The sequence below is a fragment of the Habropoda laboriosa genome, unplaced genomic scaffold (genome assembly GCF_001263275.1).
Source record: "Habropoda laboriosa isolate 0110345459 unplaced genomic scaffold, ASM126327v1 scaffold151, whole genome shotgun sequence".
Classification (NCBI taxonomy): domain Eukaryota; kingdom Metazoa; phylum Arthropoda; class Insecta; order Hymenoptera; family Apidae; genus Habropoda; species Habropoda laboriosa.
The window spans coordinates 519,276-534,447 of NW_017100286.1; the positions used below are offsets into that span (position 1 = coordinate 519,276).

The 15,172-nt window shown below is 45.5% G+C and overlaps 1 protein-coding gene across 1 annotated transcript in view; it reads right to left on the reverse strand.

Moving 5' to 3' along the window:
• Positions 1 to 15,172, reverse strand: part of LOC108573668 (chorion transcription factor Cf2-like) — a 74,319-nt gene that overhangs the window by 40,883 nt on the left and 18,264 nt on the right. The gene's annotated exons all lie outside the window — the stretch shown is intronic.

Here is a 15,172-nt window from a genome sequence, read left to right on the forward strand (position 1 = left end):
AATTTCAGATGAAAAACAGTAAAATTAAAGAAATTATATTTTTCTATTATGAATTGTGTAGCGTTACACGCTTGACTGACTGCGAGCGAGATAACATAGGCGCAGCAATGACGCAGACCTAGGAGTAGGACCATCTATACTGACACTTGTAGAATCCAAACTGGCTGACACTTGTAGAGACATTACTGTAACTTGATTGAAATAGCTTATCAAAATGTTTATTAATTTTTCAACGATCCATTTAAAAGATTGAATTTGCAACCGAAAAACAAGCTAAGAATAAATTTCACGAACTTCTATCATAGTTAACCTCTTTGTGCAAAGAAACAGGTTGAACAAACTAAAGAATACGCCGGTGAAAATCAATCAGTACTCGTTACTCTGGTCTGTCTTTCAACGTCGATGCCGCTAATAACGAATACAAGCAATTAACACCGGAATACCAGGTTTAATTGCCGGGTGAACGCGGCGTGGCAAGAAATAAATTCATGAAAGCCCGCGACACGAAAAGGTGTGCGCCCATAGATCCAACGCCGACATATGAATTCCGAACGAAACGTGTCTCGATGATTAGCGGCAATTACGCGAGTTACGGTGGCGCGTGTGGTTCGCGCGAGACCTCGTAATTACCGGTCGTTCGCGGAGATCGCCTAAATCGCGATATTCGTAACGAACTGTCCGATCGGATACGTCCGTGGCTAATCGAACCGCGAACTTGCGACTATCGGCATCGCGGATCTACTACAGTCGAAAAAGCAAAAGTTCATTGGAGCAGCTTTTATATAATAACCGGTTGCAATCGGCGTCATTAACAGAGGCGGTCTTAATCGACGTCCGACAGGATCGTCGATCGAAACTGGTTCGCCTGTGAAGCTCGATTATTCTGGTTCCCATTCATGACATCGAATCGGGAAAATTCACCGGGTTGATCCATCGATCGATCGCGACGGCGTGAAACACTCCGTCGAACGTGCAGATCGATCGTAAAGATAAAACGAACCCGAGTTCTGTTTCCCTTTTGGAAAATAACGAAGTTAACGAGAATTACAAGGAGAGAGAAGAGAGAGAAAAAAGGGAACGGTAGCATAGTTAATAAATTGCTATCGGTGCACGCCGACACTTGCTGATTAGAGTCGAATGTTGATTATTTTCGCCTCATTATTTAACGCCTCTCTATCTCGTTCGCTATCGATAACGTGGATCTGCTTATCGACATCACCGGCTCGCGTTGATAATTATCGATTGATTTGTCGCTGATAGCCAACACAGCTGATTTAGGCGCTGTAACGTCGACAAGTGACGTCAAAACTGAACGTCCTTCGAAAGGACGAAAAACAAAGTGTATCTACTCGAGATGGGAGAAAGTTTCGTTGGAAGTAGCAAAAGAGATAAGTTATATATACATAAGCGAGGAGCGTGAACGCGTAGAGAGAAACTCTATCGAAGATCGATACCTTTTGCTCGAGTCTCTCCCCGGAGAGGCGCGCATGAAAGTACCTTTTAAAGGCGGTGCACAGCACAATGGAGGAGACGGAACATAAGGCGAAGAAAAACTGTCGGTAGAATATGGAGGCCGCGCGAGCGGCGGCGGCGGCGGCTGGCCGAGAGGAGAAGAAAGAGAGGAGAGAAGGAAGGAGGAGGAACAAGGCGAAGAAGTAGCAGCGGAGAGAATTTATTACCGCGCGAGGCCGCGGGTCCCCGAAGAGAGGAGAAGACCGAGCATAAGCAGTTAGGGTACCTGCACGAACAAATAACGGAGAGGTGGGAGGGCGAGGATACCTACAAATGAGGGGCGAGAGAGAGAGAGAGACATCGGGGAGGAAAGGAGAAAGAGGAAGCTCGAGTAGAGAGGTCCACACACGAGTTCCTCCTTTGGTAACAGGTGTACACACCACCCGAGTGAATCTCCGAAGGGATTGCCCTCTGCACCTGAGACTCTCGCGCTCTCTCGCTGAAACTCGGATTTACTCTTGACAGTTAATGGCATAATTTTTTCCGTTCTGCCAGGTGAGGATAAGGATTAATTATGGAAGGAGATGGAGGAAGAGAGGATGATCGCGGAGGAGTTACTCTTCCAATACACGCCGTAGTTAATTTTGTAAAGGATCGAGAGAGGATAAGGAATAATCGCGATACGAGATGAATCTGACGTGAGATATAACTTCGCGGACTTAAATACCCGGCAATTTATTAAAAAAAAGAAGAAGAAACACAGACGGCTGCAGCTGAGAGTTTCGAAATTACTATAGTCCTCGTGATTATCGGATTTTCAACGTGACAGGTGTCGCGACCGATCAACAACGCCGTAAAGATACGTATTAACCGATATTACTACGGTACGAAATGACATATCGAATGTGTTCCTCTCGTTTCGAACGCTACCTTTTTTGGGAACCACCGACCACCAGGTTGAAGGAACGTGTGCAGGTTACAAGCCCACCGCGGGAAACCGGAGAGTAGGTACCACGAAGATTCGATCGTCGATAACACACTTTTTCTCCCTGTTACCTTTATCTAAGAGTAACAGACAGGAGTGTTAGTAGACTATGGTCGTTGTTCATTTTCGGCGCGTGGTTGGTTATCGATATCTCCTCTTCGTTGCATTTCCGTTCTGCCTGGATCTATCTATCTGCCCACGCGTGGTCGTCGTGGTTGGAGAAGAAAGACGACGAAGACGACCGAAGACGAGGAGGAGGCCGAATACCTGTTGGCGTGCGGATAGAATAAAAGGGAAAAAGTGAAGAGTAAGAAAAGAAAAGGCGAGATGACGAGAGGCGACCAGCCAGTTAGACAGAGGAGACGAGGCAAGGAAAGGGGACGAGGCGACGTAGAAACGAGGTTCAGGAGTATTGCAGAGACTCGTTAACTCCGGTAGCCAGCCTCTTTGGCGACTTCGCTATTGCGGCAGGTATGTACACCTACTTAACGACCCGGCCCAACCCAGCTACCTGTTCGACCATAGAGAATGATCGTTTTCCTAGCGCCGGCGATCGTTCAGCGGTCGTTACGGAAGCGAGTAACCGCAACGAGAGGGACAAGCGCCGCTGGAATAACCAGACAGGCACCCCGGCGTCCGAGAACCCCGTGAATTAACTCCGAATCAATGATTAGTAATCGTAAATCCTGACGAGAGGATGCTCGCTGATCGATCGTGTCTCGTTTTTCAACTCCGCGTCTATCATTTCCCTCGAACCTTTGATTTATTAATTTTAGACCTTAATGTGTTGCTTATAATAGCAGGGTTCGGGACAACGAACTAGATTTTTGCGGTCGAACACGATCGTTGAGGGGGAGCGATACATTTTCTGGTACGAATTAACCCTTTCGCTGACTATTATAATTTAAACTAGAGTTAGAATTCAGAGAAGAGTCAAAGGCTACATCATCGCAAATTTTCGAAAGAAGCGACGAATAGCGATTTTCTGTAAGCGCCGCGTATTAATTAACAAACATTCTTCTAGCACCTTACAAACGGTAACAAACGCGCAATAAGTAACGAATATTTCTCTAAAGCGTCAAAACGCGTATTCCACGCGTCCTTCCAAATAAAGCGTGGACAGAAAGGGTGAGTTCGACGAGCATCGATTCGCATTCACGGAACCGGCGATGCACAAGGGGTGCTCAGGTCTGCACGTGTGCGAGTCAAAGCGCCGCGGCGGCGGCGGCGCAGCCTCTGAAACGAGATGCGCCGCGACCTTGAACTCGAACTCCCAGGGTCGATCGATAGGCGCCACGCGCCTCTCCTGACCTATATAACCGGCAGGAATTCCTGGAGAAGAGAGCGTGTCGCCGCCGGGAAAACGTGCTCGCCTCGCCGCCACCGGAGTTCTCACGATTCCGGCGTTAAAAGGCGCGCACCGCGTTTCGTACGCGTCATCGCGCGATCTCGAACATTAAGAAACACGCGGTTGAATTTAAGACTGTCGTAATTTTAAACGGTTGACATTAATATCCAGACACCGGAGGTCGCGTGCAGAATTTCGCGTCCTTTGCGACACGACCGCGCCGATTTTCGACGATGTTGTATCGTCTCGTCGCCTGGAATATTTAACGAACGAGGCGGGAAACATTTTGAAATTGATCTCACACACGGTAGAAACGTTGGTTGGGGATTCGATGTCAACTTTCCTACCTATCAGCTTCGAAACGAACTACGGAGAATCAGTTGGTGCCCCTTCGGATCGTTCGTGATTACAAAAAGCCACCATTATCAAAGACAAATCTTCCGAGTTACGAGAGCAAAGTCAATCGCGCTTGGCAGCTAACGGGCTAGCGTGGGCGTTAATTACTCTGTTAAAACCAGCTCACGTTAGTGGGAGTGTTACACGGGATCGTGGGCATAAAACGTCGACAGATACCGGCGCGACTATCGGTACTTGTACCGTACACCGCTGGTTACGGCCGATAGATACGGTTTTTCATTTTTCTTTCGTTCTTTTTTTCTTCTTTCTCTCCTTTGGCCAGGATACAAAACCTCCCGTGTGTGTCTCTCTGGTTATGTCGATACAGGCTGATACACAGTACCCGGAGTAAACGTCATCGTGCTACGTTGCAAAACGGAAATTTACATCGAGTCGATCGTAAATCTTGCGCGAAAATGAAATTTCAGTGGGTCTTTCAGTCGTGGTCTATGCGTGACCAGTAACAGAACCACTTGTGTACCCACACGTTTTTCTGCTCTCTCAATCCCGCGGTTTTGCAGGGTGCAACAAAAGTTCAGTTGTTAGGTAGACAGACGTGAGGAAAAATCTCGTTCGAAAACACGGCGAATACGTCTCAATCGAAGTGATAAGTAGGGTTGGAACGGAGGAAAGCGGAGTTTCAAGCGGAAGGAAATCGACGATGGAATAATTAATTAAACCGTCACGCTGGCCAGTAGAAACTACCCTGGGCTTTCGTTAGAACGGACACTCGTTAAATGGAAACAACGTTGCCGTAAAATCTGCATAATAACACGCTTCGTTTAAATACCGCGTTTCGTCCATTCGTAGCTCACGCTGGAACGTTATACGTACGATACATTACATATCGTAAATGAGCCTTGCAACATTTGCAGCACGGCTCGTATGATTTATTTCGGTGCATCAGGTTGATGGATGTGAAATGTCGAATTCTCCGGTGAACAACCGAAATGGCGTAATTGTTCACTCGGTGCAAATGTGTCTCATTCACACCGATGCATTCTTGTTGAAGCAAAATGTTTTATGTGTACTGCGTGGAAAACTCGACATCCTAAAATATTGGAAGAAGCGAGTTCTTCTTCACGGTACGTTTATGACACGTCCGCTAAATATGGTTTGGGGATGCCTGCGAACACCCCAGGTATAAATGTGCACACTGTCACCTCGTTTTGCAGGCAGTTCTAATTGTGCGCCCGTCTTGTGAACATTACCTTACTCCACACGAGTCATTTATTTAACGTAACCCCTCAACAATTCTTCCCAAGAATTTTTCAATTTAAAAGAAAATCACTACCCCTGATGAAAAGTTAACTTTTTCCTTCTTCGCTGAAAAATGTGATCAATTGTTCGAAAAAATGATATTTGCTCAATATCTTCGGCTTTTTCCTCGAAAACCGGTTAAACGAAGTTGTTTACCGAACTAAAGAAAATTCTAAATAAACGGTCGGGTGAATCACTAGTTTACATCGAAGAAACCAACATTTTCCACTTCCAAAATACTAGTTTTACTTGACTTCACACCACAGTATCTAATATCATACACAATCGAGGTTACCGGTGCAATAGTTGCCTAACCCCTGAACGTTTGCTCCTAGATTACAGCTAATGGCAACAATTAAATTAAAGTTACCTTGCATACGCTGAAATGTCAATTCACCGAAAATTGCAGGCTACACCACGATTTTCCCAAAGTATCTCTATCAGAAACTCGGCTTAACACGTTCGTCGCCCAGCGTGAATCGGTCGAGTTTCTCGCGGGGCCCAAATCCGATAGAACGTAAGAAGAGGAGACAAATTCTCGAACGCCAGGAAGCGAGAAAAAATGTAAAAAAGACTACAACATATTGTCCCAATTGTCCAAAATCACCAGAAATGTGTTCCAACTGTTTTAACGAATACCATGCTACGTAGTATAATGTTGTATTTTATTTTAACTATAAATTAATGTATAGTATAATATAGTGTGATATTCCATTAAATTCTTATGTTACAAATACAATCCTATTTAACTTGACGACGAAGAACGTCACCCATATCTGGGTGACGGTGCCCCCACGGAAGCATACCCGTCACCCAGATATGGGTGACGTGGCGACGAACGTGTTAAACCGCTGTAGAGACAAAGTTCCTTAAAATTACACGTTAGACCGCCGTTGCACTGACAGCCTCAGTTACAAGAAACCATAAAAACAAGTGATTTAATTAGGAACAATAATTAACAACCAGAGAAAACACGTCGAATCGTATCGAATCAAGCTACCTAATCGCTCCGCCTGTCACGGTAAGAGAAGTTCAGATGCGTTCTCCAGCTGGAGATGCGTTAGCAACAGGGGCCTGGCACAGTTTCTGCGTTGGCAAGAACAGGCGGTAGCGATATTGATTTCCAGAGGAGAGCAACACGAGACGAGATAGCCCCCGGTGTGCATCCCAGCGTAGAACCCAACAGCAACCTGCCGGCTGGTCGTCGCGTAGGGCTGTATTCACGGTCAAGGATGCCGGAACAACCCCTCCAGCCTTTCTCACCGGTGCAACCCTCGCTGTCACCCACCACCGACGCACGCCAGGCAATCCCTGTGTAACGCTTCACGGTACGGTTAACAACTCTATCCTCTCTTGCCTCCTCTGTTATCGCCGCTTCCATCTTCTTCAAACTCCACCTCTTTCACGTCCGTACCGCTGGTAACGCGTTACACACAACGCACACGCCGGTCTTCGAATCATCGTTCGATCTAACTCTGTGTGTGCGTGTACACTGGGTAGGTAGATGTGTGTGATAGAAAATGAAAATACACGGTACCTATTCGCGGCGGATCGAAAGAATATTTCATACGAGATTCGAAGCTTTCACGGCTCAGAGAGTAATTATTATTGTTCAGGCTTTTGGGTGCAGGCTGTGTACTCGTGGGAAGAGTATTCTCGGTGAGGATGATTATCGGTAACAAAGTAGATGATTATCGGGGAATTGCGTGTGTAATAAAGAATGAAAATGGATGGTGCCTATTCGCGGTGAATTTAAAGAATATTTTACGAGCCTTGAGGTGTAACTATTATTGTCGAAGCCTCGGGGTGTGAGTTTTATGGAAAGAGCATTTTGACGTTTGTTGAGTGTTGCAGGTCACTTCGTTGGAGTTCGGGAGGCATTTGGATGATTATCAGTGAACAGTGTCATTCGGTACACTGAAGAGACTTGAGGTATTCACGGTTTAAAGTGTAGTTATTATTGTTGAAGCTTTGGGGTGTGTTTTATGGAAAGAGTATTTTGACGTTTGTTAACACGTTGATGGTAGAACAGTTTGCTGGTAGAAGTTACATCCTATTCGGAGACGCCCGACCACGAGATAATTCGAAAGCATGAGTGTAGTTATTATTGTTGAAGCTTTGGGGTGTGTTTTATGGAAAGAGTATTTTGACGTTTGTTAACACGTTGATAACACGCCCGACCACGAGATAATTCGAAAGCATTTTTTTGCAAAAAGACAATTAAAATTAAAGTCATGATATAAAAATTAATTCTATACAATAAATTTAAAAAAAAAAAATGGCGTCTAGAACAGATTTCTTCAAAATAGGCTTGGCAGTCAGCGTGTTAAGCATCGCAGGTCACTTCGTTAGAGTTCGGGAGACATTTGGATGATTATCAGTGAACAGATAATCGGTATCACTCAACACCGTGAGCGTGTTTTCGGTGTTACCTGAATCCTTATGAAGCGAGCGTATTTTCCGTGTCACCTGAATCCTGATGGGGCGAGCTGCTCTGAATATACTCTTTCCATACAATTCACACTGGAAAGCTTCGATAAAGATAATTACATTTCATCTATTACGTCCAGCGATATATTTATCTCTCCCTCTGCATCGAACAGGAGGAGGTAAAATTGCTCGTAGCAACGGAGAAAAGTGAATTAGCATAACGGTGAACGTCGACGCGATTTTAAATGTAAAAAACAGAAGAAGAAGAAAAAAGTTTACGAGAATTTATGCCACGTCTACGCGACAGATTCACGAGGACAATAATTCGAGGTGTTCGCCGCGACACTCGAGGACACAGAAATCGAGAGAGAAATAGGTAAGCACTTTACGCAAGCCGCCACTTTCCACATAATTCTCGACGGAGATCGACCAGGGACAACCGGCGGATAATATATCGTCAAAAGGGATTGGTCGTATGTTAACCAGCATTACACCTGCGAGCCGATGAGGAAACCTCATGGCCGGCCACCTACGCGCCCCCGCTTCGTCCGGGCCTATTACTGGCTTCTCGACGAATTAAGTAGATAAAGATTCACACGGTTTCGTTACGTGCCTCCTCTACCTGTTTTCGTCGTTCTGTTTCTTTTCGTTGTCATCGAGTAATTTCGCATTTTACGAATTTTGTGATTTGCACAGATCGATGATAACATCGAGGCTCCGATTTTCAACGAATTCGTTGTCATCGAGTGATTCCGCATTTTTTGAATTTTACGAATTTTGTGATTTACACAGTTCGATGATAACATCGAGGCTCCGATTTTCAACGAATTCGTTGTCATCGAGTGATTCCGCATTTTTTGAATTTTACGAATTTTGTGATTTGCACAGTTCGATGATAACATGGAGGCTCCGATTTTCAACGAATTCGTTGTCATCGAGTGATTCCGCATTTTTTGAATTTTACGAATTTTGTGATTTGCACAGTTCGATGATAACATGGAGGCTCCGATTTTCAACGAATTCGTTGTCATCGAGTGATTCCGCATTTTTTGAATTTTACGAATTTTGTGATTTGCACAGTTCGATGCTAATATCGAGGCTTCGATTTGGAGAATCTATTAGGTCGTTGCATACGAAATCGCCGTGTTTTTATGAATTAGAATCATGTCGATTGTCATGTAAAAAGTGGAACCTACAGTCTACAGTTTCAAATGCAAAACTTGTTTCGCTGAAGAAGCTAGATTAAGGTAGATTAAAGGTAGAAAAGAGTGATTTTTTTTTTTGAAGAATTCAAACTTGGACATAGTGCAACAGAGGAAATGCGAAATATTAGAGAAATTCACTTAGAATCTGCTGCTTATTCTGATTAATGAAATTCAGATTTGAACTTTCGTTCATCTCACATGCGACGACCTAATAGAAATTCATTGATGAATTCTTCAATCTCCATATCGGCCACACACGATCAATACGCTCCATAAAATAACGCTATGATACATAAAACCAGCAACTTCTCAGAATTACGTTTGAATCCTACATTTGACGTTAGAAAAGATGTTTCTAAAAATTGAGCAAAATAGAAAGATTGTGCACTACGAATAATCCGCTGGAAAATAAAAGATCGATTAATACCGTACTAGCGTAAATCTGAACGTCGATAAATGATTGTAGGAAGATTCGTTGGCACAATACGAGCATCACCTCTAACCTAAATTTTTCCACGGCTCCGCCTCATTTCACGCGGATCAAACGTATCATTCGATGCTTTCTTCCGACGACATGCTGTTTAGTTCATTAGGCCATTACTCTAACAATGCATCGAGCGTTCTTTATGCGACGTTTACATTTGAAATGTAATAGCCAGGTTGCTCTAGCGCGAACTACGAACATGACCAAGCTACAATTTGCATGGCATATATATCCTCCCTCCCGCCCCGCGTATATATGCGTGCACACAGTCTTTGTACACGCAGGTGACAATTCTGCCGCGTGTGTATCATCGCGCCGGTATTTGCATAATGGTCGATCATTACGACGCCATAGTCCCGATTTCCGTGGGCGTACGTACGAAATTGCGCGAACAACGAATCAACTTGCTGAAAGGACAAAAGGATCGAGCAGATATCTCCTGCAGATCGATGTTACCGCGAGGATCTAGGATCGCGGAGAGACAGTTTGGTCTATCTTTTGCAATAATTACCGTCACTGTTAACCCTTTCGTTAGCAAATTATTTATTCCCACTTTAAGATAATGTAGTTTAGATGGTAGACACTGTGTTTATTTCCAAAAGAGATAGGGGAGAGTCGGTGAATTGCGAACACCTAAGGAAAAAGCTGAATAAAACAAAATATTGCAAAGGTAATAGCTTTGTTATCGTTTATATACGAAGGCATAGTATCTGTCTATATAGTTTTACAATCAACTTTAGCAAAATTGAAAACCAAACCGGTGCCGTTCGTGGTGTCCTAAACGCCGTGGGGTAACCAAGAACGCTACTTATTTGTTTACAAAAGTCGCTTAAATAGCCTCTAGATGTGCTTTGACCATCACTTTTGCAACAATCGTGACACGTAATCCAATCTTCAGTTGGAGGGTTCTCGTACTTTTTCTTGCAATAAATACAGTAATACTCATCTTCGTCATTTTCAGCGTTAACTTTCTTTTTCTTTGTTTCATTTTTCTTTCTTGGTATTTCTTCTTCCGCGTGTCTCTATTTTCTCTTGAAAATTTTCAAAATTTCTCGCTACTTCACTTCCAGTCAGTCTTCCGGTATCACGACGAGCGTTCGAGATTGCCCCGCACAATTCGTTCGTCGTTATCCCGTAAGGTGGGAGAAACGGAAACAATAGAGGGAATTTTAGGTTAAAAACGTCAAATAAAAGATACACCGATTTTTTAATTATTCCTCAATTTGTACCTTTTGTGTTTTTAAACATTGATATTAAGATAATTATGAGTACAAAAGCTACAAGTTACTTTACTCTCTTCAAAATAATAGACGAAGAGTAGCAAAAACCTTGGATAATTTTTATTGGCGGCCTGGCATTACATTCGGTACGAGCAATCATCTGGCAAAAGGAGGAATTGGACTCCCTAAGGACTCCCCTAATCATATGAATACAGTGGAAGCGAAAGGGTTAAATTAAAAAGTGCACATCCTTGGAAGAAAGTCAACGAGACGAGTGATACTTTAAGCGGTCTGCTTTACTGTTTTGCAAATTATATCTATTACAAGCAAGAAATATCAGGACACCGCTAATTTTCAAAAACGTAAAAATTCAAAGAGGTATTTTAAAAGAAATTCCTCGTAAAATATAAATAATTTGAGAATAAAACACCAACCGTCCCTCCGACTGTACAACACGCTGAAACATCCACCGAGACGATCTCTACGACACAGTCACACATCTCCATACTCTCGGCACACGATCCTGTTTCTACGTCGCGGGGAAACCTACAATTTACCGCAGACTACCGAACGGGGATCGTCAGCTTGTTAATTAGCGGCCATTACGACCGTCATGACTATCAACACCGTCATCTTTGTTATCGTCCTCGTCCTTCGCCGCGATTGGCCAGCGGGAGAGATCGGCACCGATACAGGGCTTGAATCTCCTCGAATCCACGCGATGTAGCAACGTCTCCGTTGCACACACACACACACACACACACACTCTCTCTCTCTCTCTCGCACACACACAGTGTGCAAAGATAGTCGAAGGCAGGTCTCGATATCGGTGTACAGGTAAATGGTCAAGTGGATGACTACGGGCGTTTGATTAAGCGCGGTAGCCGTGCTACCAGTGGTGCGCGTTCGTTCGCGCAATTACACCGAATGGATTTCCTAATTGCGGCGCCGCGCCGCAAGAGATTGGCCGCGTTCGAAGCATCCCATTGCGCGAACGGATCCCTCGGCTCTACACAACACACAACCGTCGTTTTCTCTTTCACCGAGTGTTTCCTGCGGTGGTTGCCGCGTGAGTCTGCGGCCGCAGAGGAAGACGTCATTTCATCGATGGATCCGGTTCAATCTCAGACCGGATCGATTTATCGACACCGGAGTGTTCGAATTCGCAGTACGGTGGAAAGCCAGACAGGATCACGGATTAACACACGGACATCTGACACTTCGAATCGTAAGAAAATTCGTTTCGCTTCGATCGAGATTCCCTGCTCGATCACGTCACACGGAATCATTTAGAATAGACGACTCACGCCTCGTTTCTCACGTCTCTACCTACCTCGCGTGTGTAAAGACACAAGATCGCCACTTAGCTCTACAAAGATGAACGGCCACGTTGAATCGTTTCTTAAAAGGAAAATTCCTCGCGGTGTTTCCAGCGAGCGATGAAAATTCGTCTCGCCTCGATCGCGCGCGTTGATACGTGAAAACAGAAGAGGGGATGCAAAGGTTCGAGAGACAGACGTATCCGCGGGAGACGCGACCGCGTTCAGGAAACAAGAAAGCACACACTGCGAACGACAAGCGGTGTAATCGTCTTCAGATCCGAGCTTCACAGTATAATCTTATCGCGGAGATAGCGCGTACTTTAATCCTCGCTTATTCTATTTCTGCCACGGCGACCGTGTTTCCCCCCGCGTGCCGTCCTACGAGGGAGCGAGAACGAGGGAAAAGGGTGGCAGAGAGTCGTGGCGGCAGAAGAAGAAGAAGAAGAGGAAGGATAAGAAGAAGCATAAGAAACAGGGAGGCGAAAGAAGGAGGGGGAAGATTGCAGGGGCTGCGTCAGGGAGCGCACCGAAAGGCCTTGGATCTGCATAGCAAATTGGCGATCGATATACGGTCACCGTACGGCGAATCGCGCGAGCCTCGAATTAAAGCTTATAACTTTCATGTCCGGTGCAATGTATCATTATGCGCAGGGCGGCCCTCGCTTCTTGATGCAGCTGCCCGCATGCTCGTACGCGACGGCGTACCAGACCGTGCGGCGGCCGCGAATATGTGCATAAACCACGATAAATCGTCCTGCGTAAGATACGGATCGACGAATGACAAGTCGCTCGATGGGCGGCGATTTCGCGCCACTTCTCCGATCGAAACAGAGGACAAATACGCACAGTTTCGTTGTTACGCAACTTGCGAACCATTCCTCTTGCCCTGCAATCTCCGTTCTCGGTAAGTAGGCACAGCAAAAGGATAGAGGAGAGGCGGCGAGTCGAGGATCTAACGAACCATGGACCGTTTAGACGGATGGAACGCGAGAAACTACCGATGTAACTCGCCGTTGGCACGCCTATGCGCTCACGGGTCAACCCTGTCTCTGCACACGTTGCTGTAACGCGGTTCGCGGCAAAAAAACAGTGTCGCCAGCATATGTGTCCGGTTAGAGAGAGAGTGTAGAGGGAATGCAATAACAGTGCAGGCTACGTTGTACGAGAGTAGATATTAACGATCGACGCGTAAGTTCGCTTCGTGTTCTGGAAGATTGGAAGGAGAGAAGAAGAAGAAGAAAAAAGAAGAGAGAAATAAGTAGATTCCAAGTGGCGTTTTATGGGGTCGACGGGCAAAAACAATATTTTCTTGCGAGCATACACGACCGAGGAACCACCACCACCACCACCGACACTGTCGCCGAGACACCTGGAGGAGAGTAGTGCTCCTCTCGAGGAGGAAGGAGGATCGACAAGAAACGTTCTTGTTGTTCGGCGTGTTTGCAAACGAAACCGGACAGCCGTGACACCTGACACCTGGTGCACCGTCTCGCTTTTTCCACCGTGTAGAAACGGGGGAACACGATCGAGGCTTCTTCGTTCAACGCAGAGGTGTACGTAGGACCTGATTGAGACAATAGAGCCGCGGTTCGCACGATTAGCGTTCCGTTGACCACCGCGCGCGTCAATAAACTCACCAAGTCCGCGAACGTGGCATTATTTATGGTTCCGTTCCGATGTCACCGGTTTTAACCGCGATTGTTACGTCGATCGTGGAAAGGTACCCGCGATTCCACGAATTACCAATCTGTCACGTGGAAAAGTTGGCTGACTTTTCAAACCTTTCGAGGCTACACCTTCTCCCCTTTCTCACAGATCAGAATTGATCTCCGATACTGTATCGTATTAAACCCTCGTTACTTCTACCGCAAGTGTCGCGTGAAAGGTCTAATCTCTTTAACCCTTTACCTTATTACGTCGATAATATCACAGTTGTTGTTGTTGTTGTAGGTTATGGTCAGGATAAAAGTAGAATACTCCTGCAACCTTTCTTACTTAATTCTCCGTTTAACCTACGATCTTCCCACGACAGAGACGTGCCAGCTATTATAGAAATAGGATAGGAAACCCGTTTGGAGGGAAACGCGACTCGGTGCCTCGCGACCCAGGCCAAATTCCTTCAACGCGCTGTAATTTCCAGCGGAACGGTCGCAAGCGATACACCCGTACACGTTGGCAACATCGGCACAAAGGATTAGCACGCGCGCGTCACGCTTAGCACGCGCATCAGAGTCACGAGCCGTGAAGGGACACGCGTAAAAGAGAGATTGGTCGTAGGAGATCGTTCTACGTGGCTGGGCTAACGCGCGTGTTCGCTCCACTTCCGATATTAAGCCACCCTCGCACGTGAGGACGCGCCCGCCGCCGATCCAGCGCTTCTCCGAGAAGATATTTCTTCGAACGGCGAGGGAAAAAAAAACGAAACTTTTTTACCAACAACAGGTAACCGACAAAACGTTACCCGTGAAATGCCGAGTGTGTGTGTCGGCGATAAAACGTATTTCACGATCGCAGGTGAAATTTTGCGAAATAGAAGAGAGTAGGTATAGTTACGCGCGATACGTGAAAGAGAAAGACGAGAGACGCGAGAAGTTTTGATCTGTCGATGATAAAATTAACACTAGGCTTGTATAAATTCGTTTCACACGACGTTTTATAGGATGAAAAAGGTCGAGCGTGAAAAAAAAAAAAAAAAAAAAAAAGAGGAGAGACGGCGATACGTGAAAGAGAAAGACGAGAGACGCGAGAAGTTTTGATCTGTCGATGATAAAATTAACACTAGGCTTGTATAAATTCGTTTCACACGACGTTTTATAGGATGAAAAAGGTCGAGCGTGAAAAAAAAAAAAAAAAAGAAGAGAGGAGACACGTTGATACGCGCGTTCCCCGTAACACGCGCATCCGCTCTACTTCCGACGCTTAGCGCCGCGACGCTCCAACGAGCTCGACGCATGGCATTAAACCGCCCTCGCACGTGACGACGGGAGTTGTGTGACACGGATTATAAACGGGCCGCTACGGTGTGTCGCCGAGGGTGAGAAAAAAAAGAGGAAGAAAAAAAAAAAAAGAG